Source organism: Macaca mulatta, chromosome X (assembly GCF_049350105.2).
Source record: "Macaca mulatta isolate MMU2019108-1 chromosome X, T2T-MMU8v2.0, whole genome shotgun sequence".
Lineage (NCBI taxonomy): Eukaryota > Metazoa > Chordata > Mammalia > Primates > Cercopithecidae > Macaca > Macaca mulatta.
In genome coordinates, this window is record NC_133426.1 from 109,093,219 (window position 1) to 109,112,592 (window position 19,374).

At 40.3% G+C, this 19,374-nt stretch overlaps 1 protein-coding gene across 3 annotated transcripts in view; it reads right to left on the reverse strand.

Moving 5' to 3' along the window:
• LOC706140 (nuclear RNA export factor 2) overlaps positions 1 to 18,626 on the reverse strand; it is a 71,552-nt gene extending 52,926 nt beyond the window's left edge. Inside the window, exons 1-3 of one of the 3 annotated variants that reach the window (XM_077989219.1) lie at positions 18,519 to 18,575; positions 18,317 to 18,439; positions 9,680 to 9,787 (exon numbers count right to left, since the gene is read on the reverse strand). The gene's annotated coding sequence lies outside the window, so the exon portion shown is untranslated. Of the gene's footprint in view, positions 1 to 9,679; positions 9,788 to 18,316; positions 18,440 to 18,491 lie in introns of all 3 variants that reach the window. The other 2 variants (XM_077989216.1, XM_077989217.1) reach the window with 2 other exon arrangements.
• Between the last annotated feature and the right edge of the window lie 748 nt (positions 18,627 to 19,374).

Genomic DNA, 19,374 nt, shown 5'->3' on the forward strand with positions numbered 1-19,374 from the left:
TGGCCATCAATAACAGACTGGATACAGAAAATGTGGTACATATATACCATGGAATACTACGTAGCCAAAAAAAGGAGCAAGATCATGTCCTTTGCAGGGACATGGATGGAGCTGGAAACCATTAGCCTCAGCAAACTAACACAGGAACAGAAAACCAAACACCACATGTTCTCACTTAAAAGGGGTAGCTGAACAATGAGAACACATGGACACAGGCAGGGAAACGACACACAGTGGGACCTGTCAGGGAGACGGGGGGAGGGAGAACATCAGAATAAATAGCTTAATGCATGCGGGACTTAATACCTAGGTGATGGGCTGATAGGTGCAGCAAACCACGACACACGTTTACCTATATAACGAACCTGCACATCATGCACATGTATCCCGGAACTTAAAATAAAATGAAACAAAATTTAAAAACACATGAGAATTTTTAAAAAAGAAAAAGTTTTAGGCCTAAAAATGACATTAACTTCATGAAAGCAGAAATCCAAGAGTTCATATTTTTAAAGCGCTGTGAAGTGAAAGCAGAAATGTCAATGAAAGTGAAATTGACAATTAATAACTAGCCACACACAAAATTTTTTTTGAGACAGACTCTCACTCTGTTGCACAGGCTGGGGTGCAATGGCGTGATCTCGGCTCACCGCAACCTCCGCCTCCCGGGTTTCAAGCGATTGTCCTGCTTCAGCCTCCTGAGTAGTTGGGACTACAGGTGCCCGCCACCACACTTGACAATTTTTTTTTTTTTTTTTTGGTAGAGACAGGGGTTTCACCAAGTTAGCCAGGCTGGTCTCGAACTCCTGATCTCAAGTGATGCGCCTTCCTCAGCTTTCCAAAGTGCTGGGATTACAGGCATGAGCCACCACGCCTGGCCGCCACATACAAATTTTACTTAAGATCAATGTAAATAACTATTGGATTAATAAGAAAATTCAAATTAAGAATATTTTACAAAGTCACAGTAATTTAGAGAAAGTCTTCTGACTGGAGTCAGGGGACTTGAATTTATCTAACTGCTTCTACCAATACTAGCTTAATGTTACAGAAAAACATCAATTATGGCCTTCTCCACTACTATTCACTAAAATAGAAGCTATTGTTTCAGAAAAGTGCTCAAAACATAAAAATGTCTTCAAATATTAATAAAGTAATCACATTCTAAAAATAATTATACCATATATTATTGCCAGAGAAGGTGGTGACATTCCAAATAAAACTAAATCCAGAAATTTCTCATGGAAAAAAAAAAAGAGAAGTATGAATACTTCTTGCCTTCTTCTCATCTTATTAATTGTGACACGGAGTAGACATTTTTTTCCCGTGACTTGGCAAATTTTGTTTCTCAGTTTCGAGTGTTGATCAGCTTCCACAATTTTATTCTTTGTTCCTTCTATGTCATGAATATCTCCAAGGAATCCTATAGTGTAAATTTTTTTTTTGCAAGTGTCACTTTCACTGAGATATCTTAATCCTTTCCATCAAAACCGTTTTGCAATTTCCACTTCCAGCATTACTTTTTGTCATTTGTTTGCATGCTTTTGTCTTTGTTGGCCAATTACCTTTTTAAACTATCCAGTTCTTTGGTAAAATGTCATATGAGTGGTTCACTGGAAGACAAGGAGGAAACTCAGCTTCATTCTTGGCTGTTGATGCATGAAATAAATAATAGATACTCAGTGACCAAAGATGATTAGATTTTGAAAGAAAAGTGACATGACTGGTCACTGACCCTGATGCTCATCTGTAATTTAAATAGTGATTTGTGGAGTGACACAAACAGAATTTGAAAGAAGTGACATGACTGGCCATCGATCATGATTCTCATCTGTTATTTCAGTAGCGATTTGTGGACTGAAGAGCCAGCAGCAATGTTTGGTCTTTATGTAGTTACTGACAGTTAGTTTACCATGGTAAGTGAAATTTGACCCATACTGTGAAGGGGCTGGTGTTATTTAACTAAATCACGGTAAATGACCTTAGTGCATGTCGGAACTGTGCAAAGGGAGGACTGTATGTAAAAATATGGTTGACCAATTTTTAATATTGACCTGGTATACGGCAATCTAGGTACACTCACTCATTAGTTCTAGGAGGTTTTTCATAAATTCCTAGAAATTTTATACATAGCCATCATGTCAGTAAATAGGGACACTTTTTCATGACTTCACTTGCAATCTGTGTGCCTTTTAGTACTTTCCTTTGCTTTATTGTACCGATTGGGTCTTCCAAGGAGGTATTCAATAGGAATGCTCAGAGTGATTGTCTTTGCCGCAGTGCTATCATTTCAACATGTTGAACAATGTAAACACATTAGTAATCTGTCTTCTTTTTTTTACTATGTCTTTGACCTGCAGTATCTTATCATTTCAACCCATAAACAATACAAATAAGTTATTAACTAGTTATTCTACATTTTTGTTTCTCACTAAGTCTTGAATATACCACGTGCATTTTACAGTTATCGTATATCACATTTTGGAGTAGCCAAATTTCTAGTGCTCAGTAGCTACATGTGGCTAGTGTTTACTATACTGAACAGTGCAACTCTAGGGGAAGAGCAGAGGGAGCAAATACATATGGAATGATGTGTACCATGAAGGAAATGTACATGGTACATTTTAAAACAGCATGATGAAGTAAGGGAAGTAATGGGAGAGAAGTGGGATAAGTAAGGAGAGGGAAGAGAAAAACCTCTCGGAGGATGTAACATTTAAACTATGGCCTGAGTCTTGATGAGCTATCCAACAGCATAAAGAGGCCAATGTGGTTTGAGCAGAGTATGCAACGGGCAAAGCAAAAAAAAAAAAAAAAAAAAAAAATATCTGGGATATAGATGGGTTAAATAACTTTCCCAAATCCCCTAAGAAAAGAGCGGGGAAACCGACAAATCATAGGAAGATCTGTACTGTGAGTGACGTCGTGTAGGGTCTTGTTTGCCTATTCAGTCTTAGCAGCAGGAACAGTACCTAGCTAATAACAGATCTTTGGTGAATCTGTGTGAAATAAGGGCAAACTGAGCCCCACGCTTCTGAGACCTAGGAAAGGAGATAGCAATATACTGATAAAGGCACCAGTAGGTAGTGGGCATAGTTTGTTTGTTGTTGTTTTTCATTTTAATTGCCAATGGTTTGTCATAAGCAGCCTAAGGCAATCATGAATACAAGAAGATTAAAGGACCTCAGTGAGTAATATTATTACTATTATTGGCTTCAGTAACCAGCATCTACTCCAGAAAAACATCCAGGAAAGGTTTCAATTGTCCTGACTTGCGTCAAGTACCCATAAGTGAACCGATCAGTGTGGACAGGGAAATGGTGTGCCACGACTGGGTCAGCCCATGTCACGTACCCAACACTGTGGTCAGTAACAAGGAGGAGGATGTAGAGGACAGTGAACAAGAGACCCACAGGACTTCGTAAAGTCTGCTGTTTCCTTCTTAGAGGTTTTCTTTTATAGAGGTCAGTTACACATCCAGTCTTCCTAACACCAGTTTCCTGGAATAGCAGAATTGTACATTATGTGTCTTTACAAATTGGGCTTCAGGCAAGAACACTCAAGTGTTTTAGTGGCCACACATCAGTGATGAAACAACTCCTTGTCCTGTGAAAATCACTCAGAGTGGGTGGTCTAGTTCACGTCGTTCTGTGGTACTGCCTGCAGCATCACCTTCAATGAGGCCTGCACTTCAGCAAGCTTGTATGTCCAAACTGCCATGAGAATGCCATTGTTCATAGCAATGGACAGGGACAGGATAAATCACGTGCTTCAACTCCATCAAGGCTGTTAAGTGCTGCAGAAGACTCGTGAGCATAGGCATTGTAATGGGGTTGAAGACAAAGCTAGAGACACAGAGGTAGGAACAGTGGTTCAGGGTTGGGATGACAACAGAGAAAGCAGAATCAGTTATCGGGCAGTTGTCTATCTCCAGATGCTGCAGGGCCCCTGAGACCATCTCCAGCAGAGCCTGGAATGGCTCAGAAACTTCCCAAGATATCTGATTGTTTGTCAGACTCAACAGTCTTAGGTGGGTAACCTGAGAGCTCTGGGATAGGACAGTGATGTCTCTGGTATAAAGTCCACAGAAAGACACATACAGTGTACACAAATGAGATGGCAGGACTCTGTAGAGAGAAAAAAGGAAGGCATTTCTGAAGAATGAGGGTTGGATTAGAGCAAGCAGTCCTGAATTATAGATACTTATGACTCTAGAATAAAGTAATCTGTATATCCATTGCAACAGCAGTTGACATTGTGAACTTTAGAGTCAGACCCAATAGATTTGTGACCCTAAGAAAGTTACTTTTCCACGCTGAGATAGTTTTTTAATCTTTCAAATGTGCACAACAGCGATTATTATAGAGGCTTGTGGGATAGATTAAGTGAAAAAGAATTTAACTTAGTGCCTACGGTATAATTAGCGTGTATCTAGTTCAGTTATTTGATGGGGATGGGTCTGGGAAAGCAGCCGACTGAGAATTCCCTTTGATGAATTTCCAAATGGCAAGTTCTCCATTCCTGTCCTAAGCCTCGGGAAAACTACAGGAACAAAACGATCTGGCGGTATTACCTATTGTGACCAGCCCATGGGGATGTGCATCAGTGCTACAGCATCAGATATTTCTCCGACTGAATGCTTCCCTTTCCTCTCTAGAAGGCTACATACTCCAATAAAAGAAGGACTGCTGTCTTTTTCACCAATATGTCGACAGAGTTATCTTAGTGTCTGCACATGGTTGATTGACTGACTGACTGACTGACTGACTGGGCACAGCTGACTTTTCTAATCGTGTCTTTCTCCTCAGCATGAGGGACCACACTCTCTAGCTTGGCCAGTTTAAAACACCCAGTAGTGCCTGTGCTGATGTGGAAGGAGAAATAGCTTACAATGTGTTTAAGAATATCTAAGAATACTCACGACTGTAATCCCAGCACTCTGGGAGGACAAGGCGGGTGGATCACGAGGTCAGGAGATCGAGACCATCCTGGCTAACATGGTGAAACCCGTCTCTACTAAAAAATACAAAAAAATTAGCCGGACATGGTGGTGGGCGCCTGTAGTCCCAGCTACTAGGGAGGCTGAGGAAGGAGAATGGCATGAACCCGGGAGGCGGAACTTGCAGTGAGCCGAGATCGTGCCACTGCACCTCCAGCCTGGGCGGCAGAGCAATACTCCATCTCAAAAAAAAAAAAAAAAAAAAAAAAAATATCTAAGAATAGTCGCAGTCCTTTGTTCATAATGGGGCATTCAGGGAACCCAGGTCCTTCCCCAACTTCTCACCCGAAAATTTTGTCCAGCTGATCTGTGAGGCAGAAGAAAGACAAGCTGAGTTCCTGGAGGTTGTTCATCTGCTCAAGATGAGTGAGAAGAGTTGAGAAGTTTCTCCCCTTACAGGATTTTAAAAAGATTTTAGACAGAACAAGTCTGTCCTGGTGGATCATCTGTGTCAAAAGGGCTTCACTCAAATAAGCCTGATCTACTTCCAGGTGATCAGTGCATCCCAGATCCAAAAACTACAGGACGCTTTTGTGGGCAGACACTTGAGGAATTTGCAAATCTGTGCAGCAGAGATACAAGGACCCAAGGCTCTGCTCAACTTTACCCAAAAGGAAAGAAAAGAACTGCCTTGTTCTCAAGGTACCATCAAGGGAAATGTCCACTAACAATCCCATGCATTCCCTGGATGGGCTGAGACTCACACTCTAAATGCACAATTTCCAGGCACCTAACACTTCGCTTGGCTTCTTCTATTTTCAGGATAGAGTGTTGAGAGTAAACACAAGACTGAAAACAAAACGAGAATGTGCTCCTGATCTCAGAGCACGTGGTTCTGCTGTCTGGGTCCTGCTTTAAATCCAGGACCTCTGTTTTGGCCGTCTGCAGGAAGAGGAAGAGACAGAATATGAAAGGTAGCCGATTTTAATATAACCCAGCAACATCAATGAGGGGAAGGAGGGACAAACCTTTATCTTCGCTCTTCACTCTGTAAACAATCTACCAACAAAGTTTTTTTCCGTACAAACTCAACATCTTTTACTGTTTTTCCCATCCTTCCTTCTCCTCCAATCCTCCCTAGTCTCAATGTCCATGTTGTTCTTCTATGTAATCATACCCAGTAGGTAAATCCATCAATAGTATTCTCAATCACCTCTATTCCATAATCACCTCTGTAAGACATTAGAGTCCTCGAGGTGACCCCAAGCGTTGGATCAACAACCTCACAGAGATCCTCGGCATTCACCATCAACTACGTTTGGGAGACTGTTAGGCCACCCCCTGCCTCAGGCTCCAGCATACCCTCCTGATGACTCACTACGTCTCTAGTGTACATAGGGTTACCAAGAGGAAGAGCTCTGGGCAGGGAAGATCTGCGGACCATCAATCGTGGCTCCCAAGATTTCATAGTGTGACTCCTGTACACTCAATGGTCCAACATGGAGACAATGGGAGGGCCAAATCCTCACCATGGCCTTCAGTTTCATCTTCTGCCCACCTAAGAAGGCAGTGATGAACAATGGAACAAAGAGGTCTCATGGGAGCTCCTCAAGAGCATGGATAGCTGCAGGCTCATCACTCAGCCGACTCCATGCAGCAAGCTCTAGCAGTGTGGCTGGCACCTTTTGGTCCATCGACATGAACCTGCTTTAGGGTGAGGAACATTCACATATCCTGAGAGGATTTTCACAGTCTCTTGCCTGCCACCAAAGATAGCAATAAATGAAATATGTATTGAACAAGTATATGGTGAATCAAACAACCACTTCAAGAGACCTCTACTATTGACATGGAATAGAAATAGACTTGTATGTGTGTATAAATGTCTCTGTGTGTGTCTGTCTGTCTGTGTGTGTATACACACACATATATATTTAGATAAGATAAAATGCCATTTGAAATCAGCTGTAAGTCAACAGAAGGCAATGTCGACCACCCAGGCACCTGCCTCCCAATGTTTCGTGTCAAAAGGATATAAACCAATCAGAAAGGAAGAGGTAAATCTATACAGAAGCCACATCCTCATCGTTACTTAGAAACAGATAATGCCAAATCTTTAGTAGTGAGTAAAAGGAGAAAAAGCATGAAATCCCAGCACATGATCTGTCATGCTCCCATCACTAGGCTTTGTGGCAAGCAGAGACAGACCCAGAAAAGCTGCAAGAGACACAGAGAAAGGAAGAGGCAAGGGGCCTAAAGTTGATCCGAAACTACAGTTAAAATGACTGAGCCCAGACTAAGTCTAAAAAATACCAAAAAGGTGTCCCAGATAATAAGAGCAGGGACTATAGGGAAGAACCCCTAAAATATGTGTAATTTAAAGAGGTAGAGATGATCTTAGAATGCAGTCTTTGGGTTGGGTGCAGTGGCTCACGCCTGTAATCCCATCACTTTGGGAGGCCCGAGGCAGGAGGATCACTGAGTCCAGGAGTTTCAGACCAGCCTAGGCAATATAGTGAGACCTCGTCTCTATGAAAACTTAAAACAGCGGCCGAGTGTGGTGTTGTGCGCCTGTGGTCCAAGCTACTCGTGAGGCTGAGGTGGGAGGATCGCTGGAGCCCAGGAGGCAGAAGGTGCAGTGAGCCGAGATCACACCCCTGCACTCCAGCCTGGGAGACAGAGCGAGACTCTATCTCAAAATGAACAAACAAACAAACAAACAAACAAACGTAGCCTTTGAAATGCACAGCTTCTGGGGAAGAGTAGGGGTGGCAAACGGAAAGGGAGAAGCATGCTTTGCCACTTTGGTAATGATGGGGAAGGAAACAAAAGGGGAAAATGAAGAATCTTACAAGACATAAGAGAACCACAGAATCAGAGCACTCGTAACTTCTTTGTCCACTACCAAAACAAGTAAGCGAAATCAGTAAATTTAAGGCCTGAATTTTTCTACACTGACAGAAAATAACACCATTAAAATAGGAATCTGGTAAAACAAGCCAATATCATAAAAATGAACAAAAGGAACGATAATTCCTTACAAAAACATTCCAGAAAGAGTAAAAGAGCAGAAGACAAAATTTCACACATATTAAACAACCATGAAACAGAAGGAAACTGTACGTCAACCTTCCAGACAGAATTACTTCCATTCAAACAAGCATTTGAGGATATAAAACCTGCCTTGAATTAGAATATTATTTAAAATTCTAAACTCAGAAATGGGCTTAGAAAAAAGTCTGAAGTAATGATTTGATATCCAGCTCAGCTGATCCTTCACAAGTATCACAGCTTATAGAAAAGCAGACAGGAACTTAGGAAATTACGTGCCCATCAGCCCTTCCTGAGTACTCCACTAGAGCAAGGGTCTGCAAACTATGGCCCATTGGCTGGAATATTTACTATATGGCTCTTTACAGAAAACGTTTGCTAACTTATATTCTAAAGGATAAACTGGGATTGTGATTCCACAGGTAATGACAGGAAAATCTTCCCTACGACATCTGATGGCGAGCATTTGGTATCTAATACTAAAATAAAGGTGGAGCAAGGAAAACGACTAATGTGCATTTATTTTATATTGTGGAAAAAAGAAATAGTGCAAGTAAAATAAGAGAAGTGAGAGAGAGAGAGAGGAAAAAAAAAGAAAAGAAACTTTTTTTTTTTTTTTCATAAGGCAGTAGACGAGCGTTAAAAGGAGATTGGGGGTTAAAAACAAACTAGTGGACCAGAGAGTAAAATGTTCAATAAGAAAGCAGGTGCTAAAAATAATTTTTTTAATGTCAAAGTTTACATGCCAACGTTAAAATTGAAAATTCACAGTGAAGATATAATACTTAGGAATATTTATGCACCAAATAACATAGCAACCACCTTTGTAATGCCAAAAGGTATGGAGACATGGAAGCACAGTAATAATAGGAGATTTAATACATGGCAAGTCTCAGTACAAGGCAACTCCAGTGGTACAATAAAGAGACGCATACCGAAAATGTAAACAACACAATTAATAAGATACATTGTGTGTTTGTATACACACATAGGCATACATACACACACATAAATCTATACCTTGGAAATAAAGAATATACCACCTTGTCAAAAGCTGATGGCACGTTAACAAAACGTGATCAAATTACCTCACTAATTTCCATAAAGTAGAAATATTACAACCAACCCTCTGCAATCACGATGCAACAAAAGTAGAACTTACTAACACAAACTGAAAGCAGAAAGGATCTTCTGCCTGGAAAAAATGTTAAGCCTTCTATTAAGCAAATGTCGAGATAAAGAGGAGATGCAAACTGAAGTTACAGAAATATTTAAGAAGAGTGACAATGAGAGCTTACATATGAGAATCTGTAGAAGATATTTAAAGCACTGATTGGAAGCAGATTCAGAGCACTAAATACTCTCATCAGTGAAAATGAACGAATAAAATTAAATAAAGTAAAGCATTGCCTCAAAAATCTAATAAAAGAACAACCCAGGAAGCCAAAATAAACACAAATAAAGAAATAACATAAAATCAGAAATTGCCGGGTTTGGTGGCTCACACCTGTAATCCAACCACTTTGAGAGGCTGAGACGGGAGGATCTCTTGAGGCCAGGAGTTTGAGACCAGCCTGGGCAACATAGGGAGACCCTGCCTCTACAGTAATAATAATAATAATAATAATAATAATAATAACAATGATTCATTAGCTGGGCATGATGGAACATGCCTGTAGTCCTACTTACTGAGGAGGCGGAGGTGGGAAGATTGCTTGAGTCCAAGAGCTCAAGGCTACAGTGAGCTATGATCACAACGCTGCACTCCAGACTGAGTGATCCAGGGAGACTCGGTCACTAAAATGAATGAATGAATGAATGAATGAATGAATGAATGAATAAATAAGCAGACATTAATAAGATACATAGTAGAAAAACAATGTGTGTATATTTATTAAATCAAAATCCTATTTTTTTAATTGGACAAACTCACTAGCTAGACTAATGAAGGAAGAAAGGGAGAGAGCACAAATATGCAAAATAATAAATGACAAATGATAATCATTTAAACAGAAAAGATTAGGTTACTTTTCAAACCTGTATATAAAGAAATCAAAAATACACATGAAATAAATAATTTCCTAGGAAAATACAGATTATCAAGATTTTTACTCTAATGCTGGAAGGCTTAAATTGGCCAATTTTCACAGAAAAAAAAAATAGAAAAAGTTATTAAGGAATAACTCCCAAGGAGCACCTGGCTCAGATGCTACTACAGGTGAATTCTACTGAACCGTCAAAGATCAGATAGTACCACAGTGCCAATGCTCTATAAATTATTCAACAGCATTATAAAGGAAATTTCCATAACTCCCTTTACGAAGCAAGTGCGACATGGATAGATAAGTGTAGATGCAAAAATGCTAGATAAAATATTAGCAAACAACATCCAACAACACATTTGAAAAATCATAATATACTTTGGCAAAGTGGGATTTCTCCCATCAATGCAGATTAGTTCAATATTAGAAAGTACCTTGATATCACCCACCATATTAATACACTTAAAGACAAATATCATATGGTTATCACAGCAGATGTTGAAAAACCTTTGGAAAAATTCAATTCCTCTTTCTGTTAAAAAATAGAAAAGCCTTAAGAAAATAGGGACCACGGGATGCTTTCTTAACATGATAAAACATATATACCTAAGTCCTAATGCTAGCAACTCATTTAACGGGGTTGCTGGGGGACACTCAAAGTTTTCCCCTGGGATCAGGAACAAGGAAAGCATGCCTACTACCTCACACCTATTCAATCTTGTATTACAAGTATTAGTCAATTGACTAGAGAAATCGATCATTTTCCTAGGAATGAATAAGAAGAACTAAAAAGCACAGCAAAGAAAACAATCAAGAAAATGAAATGGCAACTTACACATTGGGAAAAAAAATACTTGCGAACCACATATATGAACAAGGAGTTAATATCCAAATTTTGTAAGGAAATCACACAACTCCATAGCAGAAAAGCAATCAAATTTAATCAATGGGCAAAGGACCTGAATAGACATTTCTCCAAAGAAGACATACATAATGACTAACAGGTATATGAAAAAGTGCTCAACATCATTAATCATCAGGAAAATGCAGATAAAAGCTACTATGAGGCAACACCATACAACCATTAGGATAGCTATTATCAAAAAGTCAAGAGATGGCAAACATTACCGAGTCTGTGGAGAAAAGGGAACCCTGGTACACTGTTGATGGGAATGTAGATAGGGACAACCATTATGGAAAACAGTATGGAGGTACCTAATAGATTCTTTTTTCTGTTTTAGAAATAAAATGGTCGTTCTAGATTTTTCTATTTTACAAAAAAAAAAAAAAATATGGTAGTGAAAAACAGAACTATCATACGACCCAACAACTCCTTTGCTGGGTATCTACTCAAAGGAAATAAAATAACCACCTTTTAAAAGCAGCTGATCTTTGAAAAGTATCTGAACTCCCATGTTCACTGCAGCATTAATCACAATAGCCAAGATATGGAAACAATCTACGTGTCCATCAAGGGACGGACGGATACAGAAACTGTGTTGTATATATACACTTAAAAAGGAGATCTTGCCATTTGCCAAAACATGGATGAATCTGGAGGACATTATGCCATAACAATGAAATAATAGTGAAATAATCCAGATACAGAAAGAGAAATATTGCATGATCTCACTTATATGTGAAATCTTAAAAAATGAAAGTAAAATAACTCAAATATACAGAGACACAGAATAAAGCAGTGGTTATCAGGGTCGGGGTGGGGCGGAGGGGATGGGAGGAGGAAAGGGGAAGATGTAGGTAAGAGGATGCAAAGTAGCAGATATATAGGATGAAAGAGACTAGAGATCTAGTGCACAACATGCTGGAATACAGTTTATACAATTGTACTATTAAATGCAATGTGGGATTTCTGCTAAATGAATAGATTTTAGATACGATGTGGGATTTCAGCTAAATGAATAGATTTTAGCACCTCCTGCTACCAAAACCAAAAATGGGTAACTATGTGACATAATGGGTATGTTAATTTGTTCCACTATAGTAACTATTTTACTATCTATATGTGTCCCATAACACCATGTTGTATACCTTAGATATACACAATAAAACTTACTTTTTACAAAGAAAAGTAAAGCCATCTCTATGTGCGGATGATATTATAGTATACCTGAAAACCCCTATAGAAACAATGATAAATCAACTGAACCAGTAAAAGAAGTCAGTAAGGTAGCAAAGTATAAAATTAACATACAAAAAAATCAGCAGTCTTTTAATACACACACAAAAAATAAGCAGCTGGAGGACGCATTCACAGACAAGGCCCCATATACACTAGCAACAAGGATTTAAGTTTAGGAATAAACTTGGTAACAACATGTATACAAGAAAAATTGTAAAATATGCCTGAATGACACCACGGGAGACTTGAACAAATGGAAACACATACGCTGTCTGAGACGGTCTGAATGTTTGTGTACCCCCAAAATTACTATCTTGAAATCTCTACCCGCAAGGTGATACCATTAGGAGGTGGGGCCTTTTGAGAGGTGACTGGGTCATGAGGGTGGAGCCCTTATGAATGGGATTAGTTCTCTCATAAAAGAGGCTCCAGAGAGCTGCCTTGTCCCTTCCACCATGTTGAGGAAACAATTAGAAAGCACCATCGATGAGGAAGAGGGCCCTCACCAGACACCAAATCAGCCAGCATCTTTATCTTGAACTTGTCAGTCTCCAGAACTGCAAGAAATAAATTTCTGTCATTTATAAACAACCTAGTCTACGGTATTCTGTAATAGCAGTCCAAACAGACTAAATCACTGTCCTAGATGGAATAATTCGGCATTAAAAAGATGTCAGTTCTTCCTCAATTGGCGTATAAATTTAATTCAGCCTCAGAAATGCCAGCACACATTTTTATGCATTTAGGAAAATTGATAATAAAGTTAATATACTTTTTGAAAACATGCAAGCATAGCCAGGAAACATGTGAAAAAGAAAATCTATGAGAGGGGACTTATGATACCAGCCAGAAAAGCACACTATAAAGCCCCTGTAATTATGACATTGTGGCACTGGTGCAAGAATAGACTAATAGCCCAGTGGACTAGAATAGAAAACTCAGAAATACAACCAAATCGTATGAAAGTTAGTACATGATAAAGATGGTATATAAACTCTCTAGGGCAAAGATGGACATTTAATAAATGGTCCTGGAACAACTGAGACGTCCAGAAAAATAAAGGTAGATCCACATAACACAGCGTACACAAGAATAAACTGCAAATAGGTTAGGGATCTAAACATAACAAATGAAACCATGTAAGTTCTTGAAGAAAACATGGCAGTGGTCGGGGAAGGAGGGGTGGCTCACGCCTGTAATCCCAGCACTTTGGGAGGCTGAGGCGGGTGGATCGCCTGAGGTCAGGAGTTTGAGACCAGCCTGGCCAACATGGTGAAACCCCGACTCTACTAAAAATACAAAAATTAGCCGGGCGAGGTGGCAGGCGCTTGTAATCCCAGCTACTCGGGAGGCTGAGACAGGAGAATTGCTTGAACCTGGAAGGCAGAGGTTGCAGTGAGCCGAGATGGCGCCACTGCACTCCAGCCTGGACGACAGAGCGAGACTCCATATCAACCAAAGAAAAGAAAGAAAAAGAAAAGAAAAGAAAACATGGCAGAACCCCAGTGTAGGGAAAGGCCTTCTAACTAAGATTCAAATTCCGGAGGCAATGAAAGAAGAAAATAGTCTATCGATTTGACCACATAAGGATAAATGAAAGTGATGCAAATGCTTCATAAATATATCAAAGAGCAACTGACGAATTGGTATAAAGTACTTGCAGCATATATCGCAGACAACTGGATAACATTCCAAATATATAGAGAACTCTTAAACATTGAGGGATGAAGGACCACAACAGCAATAAAAATATGGGGGAAATATATGAACAGATAATTCCAACAAAAAGTATAAAAACAGTCCTCAACATATGATAAGTGTCAAAACTTACTCACAAATGTAGACAAAGGTACATCACAGAAACAGTGAGATACTATTTCTCACCTAACCTGTAGAAAAAAGTTTCAAAACTAAGGCGACGTGTTCTGTTAGTGAGGCTGTGGGCAAACTGTCATTCTCTTATATTGCTAATGGAAACGAAAACCAGTACAATCCTTCTGGAGAGAAACTTGGAAACACCTGAGAAAACTACATGTGCACTTAACTTTTGGCCCAAAAATCCTATTAGTGGGAATATACCTTGAAGGTACATTTCTACCAATACAAAAATAAAATAAAATAAAATAAAAATCATGTCCAGGTTTATTCGCGGGAGCAATGTCTGTAACTGTAAAATCTTGGAAGGAATTTAAAAGCCCATACAGGCCAGGCACCACGGCTCATGCCCGTAATCTCAGCACTTGGGAGACCAAGGCGGGAGGATCACTGGAGGCCAGGAGATCCAGACCAGTCTGGGCAACATAGCAAGGCCCTGTATTTTAAAAAAAAAAAAAAAAAAAGTCTTTATTTAGCCAGGCATGGTGGCACACACCTGTAGTCTTAGCCACTTGGGAGGCTGAGACAGTTGTGAATTGCTTGAGCCCAGGAGTTTGAGGTTACCATGGGCTATGATTGTGCCACTGCACTTCAGTCAGCCTGGATTATAGAGCGAGACCTGGTTTCTATATTAAAAACCAAATGCCCAAACGTAGGTGAGTGGTTGAATAAACTATGTGTGGTACAGCCACACAATGGAGTACAATGCAGCTGTAAAAAGGAACGATGAAGATCTCTGTGAAACAATATGGAGTGATTTCCAAGAATGCTGTTAAGTAGGAAAGGCAAAGTGCAAAGGAACATGTATAGTATGCTATCCTTGGTGTAAGAAGGGAATATAAGAAAACGTGTACGTATTTGCTCATTTGGGCAAAATAAATACAGGAAAATTTAAGCCGGAAACCGAAGGGTTGATTACCCTACAGGGAGGGCCAGAGAAAGAAGTGGAAAGAAATGGGGAATGGGAACAGGGTAGAAGGGATGACGAAGGAGTGACACTTCCCCAAGTATAGGTTTTTGTATACCCCTGACTCTTTGGATCATAGTAATGTTGCACATACCCAAAATATAAATAAAAAATTAAAATCAACCAGGATATTGGGGTGAGGGTACCCCAAATCAAACAGAAACAGGTTCAACTAACAATATTACAAATGTGTGTCTTAACCACCCTGAAGGAGACAGGAAGAAAAGATCTAAGATACATAACTTTGGATAGCAGTATTTTGACCATATCCTCTAAGGCCAAAGACAAAAACAACTGTACAAAAATATAAGTTATTAATATGTTTGCAACAGGGGCATTTGTTAGCAATTCAGATGCTACTTTATGTATCTACTGACCAGAAATAAACAGGTATATAAACTATCTGATACTGAAAGCCAGGTCGGAGAACGAATCGACCAGAAAGTCTAGAATGACTGGAATTGAAAGTATCAATACAAGCTCCTGGCTTTTAATAGTTATACATACAGATAGATACCAAAATAAATGTACATGTGTCTATAGGCATGGGTATATACATACATTATTTCCTACCCCTTTCCATAGAGAGCCTTAGCGGCAATGAAACGCCATTAATAATGAACGCACACCAAGATACTGGTTGGTAAATGTCATTCCCCATGAAAGGGAACCAGGGCTCCTTGTAGAAGTTGTTTTAATCCAGGGCTATAAGGGGTGTGTGTGTGTGAGGCGAGGGGGGCACGCACATGATGAATCTGAACATCTTATAGTGCCAGAAAAAGGTACCAAAAAAGGATAGGGTCATATCAAAAGACCACAGAACCAACCAAAATGAGCTCCCAATGGCCAAGGCTAGAAGAGTTCAAGGAACAAAATAATGATATAATTAGATTAAATTTTTATTTTAATTTATTTCAAGTTCCGGGATACAAGTGCAGGATGTGTAGGTTCATTATATAGGTAAACCTGCGCCCTGGTGGTTTGCTGCACCCATCAACCCGTCACCTGGGTATTAAGCCCGGTATGTATAACATAATTATTCAAGAGCCCATACTGAGATAAATAAGTTGAAGAAATAAGTAAATGAGGGAGTAAAGACAGCTCTTCCTTACAGAAGAATTCCAGTTAAAAAATGTAGCAGAAATTAGGACAACAGAAAATCACCATTAGGTAACATTTGCTATAGGCAAGATCCCTAGACAGATTTTAACAGTAGTGGGTCAAAGTCTGCAAAGAAACAGGAATATAAGAAGATCTATTGTGTTTCTTCTTAAAGAACTTTTCATACTATATTTATTACTAACAAAGAAGAAAATAGTAGCATTACACTGGGGCAAGATAACTCCCACCCCTTTAACCAAGTGATCAAGGTGAACACCACCAGTAACACAAATTATGGATGTCACGTACCCGATATGATCCTCACAGAAGGAAACAAAATCATGTTTGCGGTAATGTGGCATAAGACCTAAAATTAGAGGCCCAATTAGATGGATGCCTTGACATCTGGGGAAGAACAGGAGGACCCTGAATGGCCTCACCACAGGTTATCTTCCCTATTGGGTTCCCAGGGAGAAAGGCCCCCTAGCCAAAGTACCCTCCTTATTATTGTGTTGAATAGACACAGTGCCTGCTTATCTCTGGGTGGCATGTTTCAGGTCCCCACCAGCCTGCAGAATTATTTAAACAAGCCAGTCGTCCTCCTCTGAACCAACGGTCACTTCATCCTCTGGTTACTACAAAGACTTCCCCCTGAAAGCCCCTGCTTGTTCACTCTCTTCCAGAGTGTGACACCGTGTGGCTCTACCTGGCGTGAGGTGCCCTCCTCTCTCCGGCTGTGAGTAAATGTTACTAATAAATTGCTGTGGATTCCATCTGCCCAGTATAGGGTACCATGTGTTCAGTCACCCCCATAACACTAGGGTGGGAATCCCTCCCTCACCACTGGGAAAGGGAGGAGAATAAAACAGGTGTGCTTGCTACAAATGCACAACTTCAATCTAATCATAAGAAAACATGAGACAAACACAAATTGAGAGACATTCCACAAAACACCTGACTGGTATCTCCGAAAGTGTCAGGGCTGTGAAAGACCAATAAAGATTAAGGAAATGTCAGCCTGGAGGATTCTAAGGAGAAATGAGGACCAAATGCAATGAAGTGTCCTGAATAAGATCCTAGAATAGAAAAAGGACATCAGTGAGATAACTGGTGAAATTCGCATAAAATCTGTAGATTAGTTAATAGTTATAACATCAACGTTAAATAATATGTAATGTTATATAAATGTATATAATTATACATTTATATACATATATAATTATATGTATATGCATATATACATATACAATTACAATTATACAATGTTATATAAATGTAATAACATCAATGTTAACTTTTGGTAATTAGCATCGATGTAGTACTGTTAATTAGTACATCAATGTAATGTAGTAATTAGTTTTGGTAATTTTTCTATGGTTGTATAAGATGTTAACATTACGGAAATCCAGGCGAGGGCTCTCCGTATAATCATTTTTGTAACTTTTCTGTAAGTCTAAAATTATTTCAGAGTAAAGAATTTTAAAAGACAGAATCAGTGGCTAAAGGGCTGGCAACCTATAAACCACGCTGCTTAACAATAACCACCTGAAACATAGTTAGAAGGATGCATACAAACAAGGATACATGCTCATACCACATCATTCATTAAAAAGGTTATAAGAGATGAAAGCCCAGTGATCTTCAACACATAGGTGAATATGTATTTACTCTTCGGATGAGGAAAGCATTTTTAAGTATAAAAGGCATGAAATACAATAGAAAGAAAAATATCTATACAATCCAATATTTACAATTTAAAGCCCACCATATCAAAATTAACCAGAAACAAAACTAAGATGCAAAAGAGAAATACAACTTTTTGAAGAAGAGAAAACCTGCCTGAGGAATTGTAAAGAGAGAGCAAGAAGTGATTAGCCATACAATTGAAGCTAATCACACGTGAGGATAAGGGACACATAGAGAGTGGAGTGGAGAGTGGACCACTGAGCAATCCAGCTGGATTTGCCTTTCCTATTAATCCCTAAACCTTGACCCTAGGTAATGTAGGCCAAAATAGGCCTAATTTATAGAAAATTTACAGAAGGGCCGGGCGTGGTGGCTCACGCCTGTAATCATAGCACTTTGGGAGGCCGAGGTGGGGGGATCACCTGGGGTCGGCAGTTGGAGACCAGCCTAACCAATATGAAGAAAGCCCCTCTCTACTAAAAATACAAAAATTAGCCTGGCATGATGGCGCGTGCCTGTAGTCCCAGGTACTTGGGAGGCTGAGGCAGGAGAATCGCTTGAACCCGGGAGGTGGAGGTTGTGGTGAGCCGAGATCGCGACATCGCGCTCCAGCCTGGGCAACGAGAGCCAAACTCCGTCTCAAAAAGAAAAGAAAAGAAAATTTATAGAAAAGATATTGTTGTAATTTACCTAACTGGAAGAAGACTTGGAACCAACCTGGGAGCTACACTTCCTCTCAGAATCTTGCCACAAACAAGACGCAATCTTGTGACTGGGGCCCAGCGTCCTAAGGGTTCCTTCTCGAAGCAGTGGGGAGAGGACTTCAATTGGCTCAGCTTGATCAGGTGACATCCTTTGGCCAATCAGCTCTATACTGGGAGGTGGAGCCAGGCTCCTGTCCCTCCCTCTCCTGGAGCTGGCGGGAAGGGGAGCTGGCGGGAAGGGGAGCAGCGAAGGAGATGGCGGAGAAAGCAAGGGTGGGAAAGTGGGAGGGGCGGGAAGGATTGTGGGACAGCGGGGTGGGAGTGTGTGAGGTGGAAAGGGAGGGGTGCTCTGATTATAAGCCTGCCCCACCCGCTGATTTCGTCTTAGGTGAAAAGTGAGGCACAATTCCATTGTGCACGGCCTGGGTACTGACCAGCCAGGGTTTCTTTCCTTTTTCTGTTCTTTCTTTCTTTCTTTCTTTTTTTTTTTTTTTTTTTGAGATGGAGGATGGAGTCCTGATGCCCAGGCTGGAGTGCGTTGGCGGGATCCCATCTCATGCAACCTCTGCTTCCCGGGTTCAAGCGATTCTGCTACATCAGCCTCCCGAGTAGCTGGTATTACAGGCGCCTGCCACCACGCCCGGCTAGTTTTTCTATTCTCAGTGGAGACGGGGTTTTACCATGTTAGCCAGGATGGTCTCGCTCTCTTGACCTCGTAATCCGCCCGACTCGGCCTCCCAAAGTGCTGGGATTACAGGCGTGAGCCACCGCGCCCGGCCCCAGCGAGGGTTTCTACCAGGCCACGTCTCAACACAGGCAGTTAAAAGCTCAAATTTAGTGGACGCGTAGCAGGAGATGTGTACTTTAAA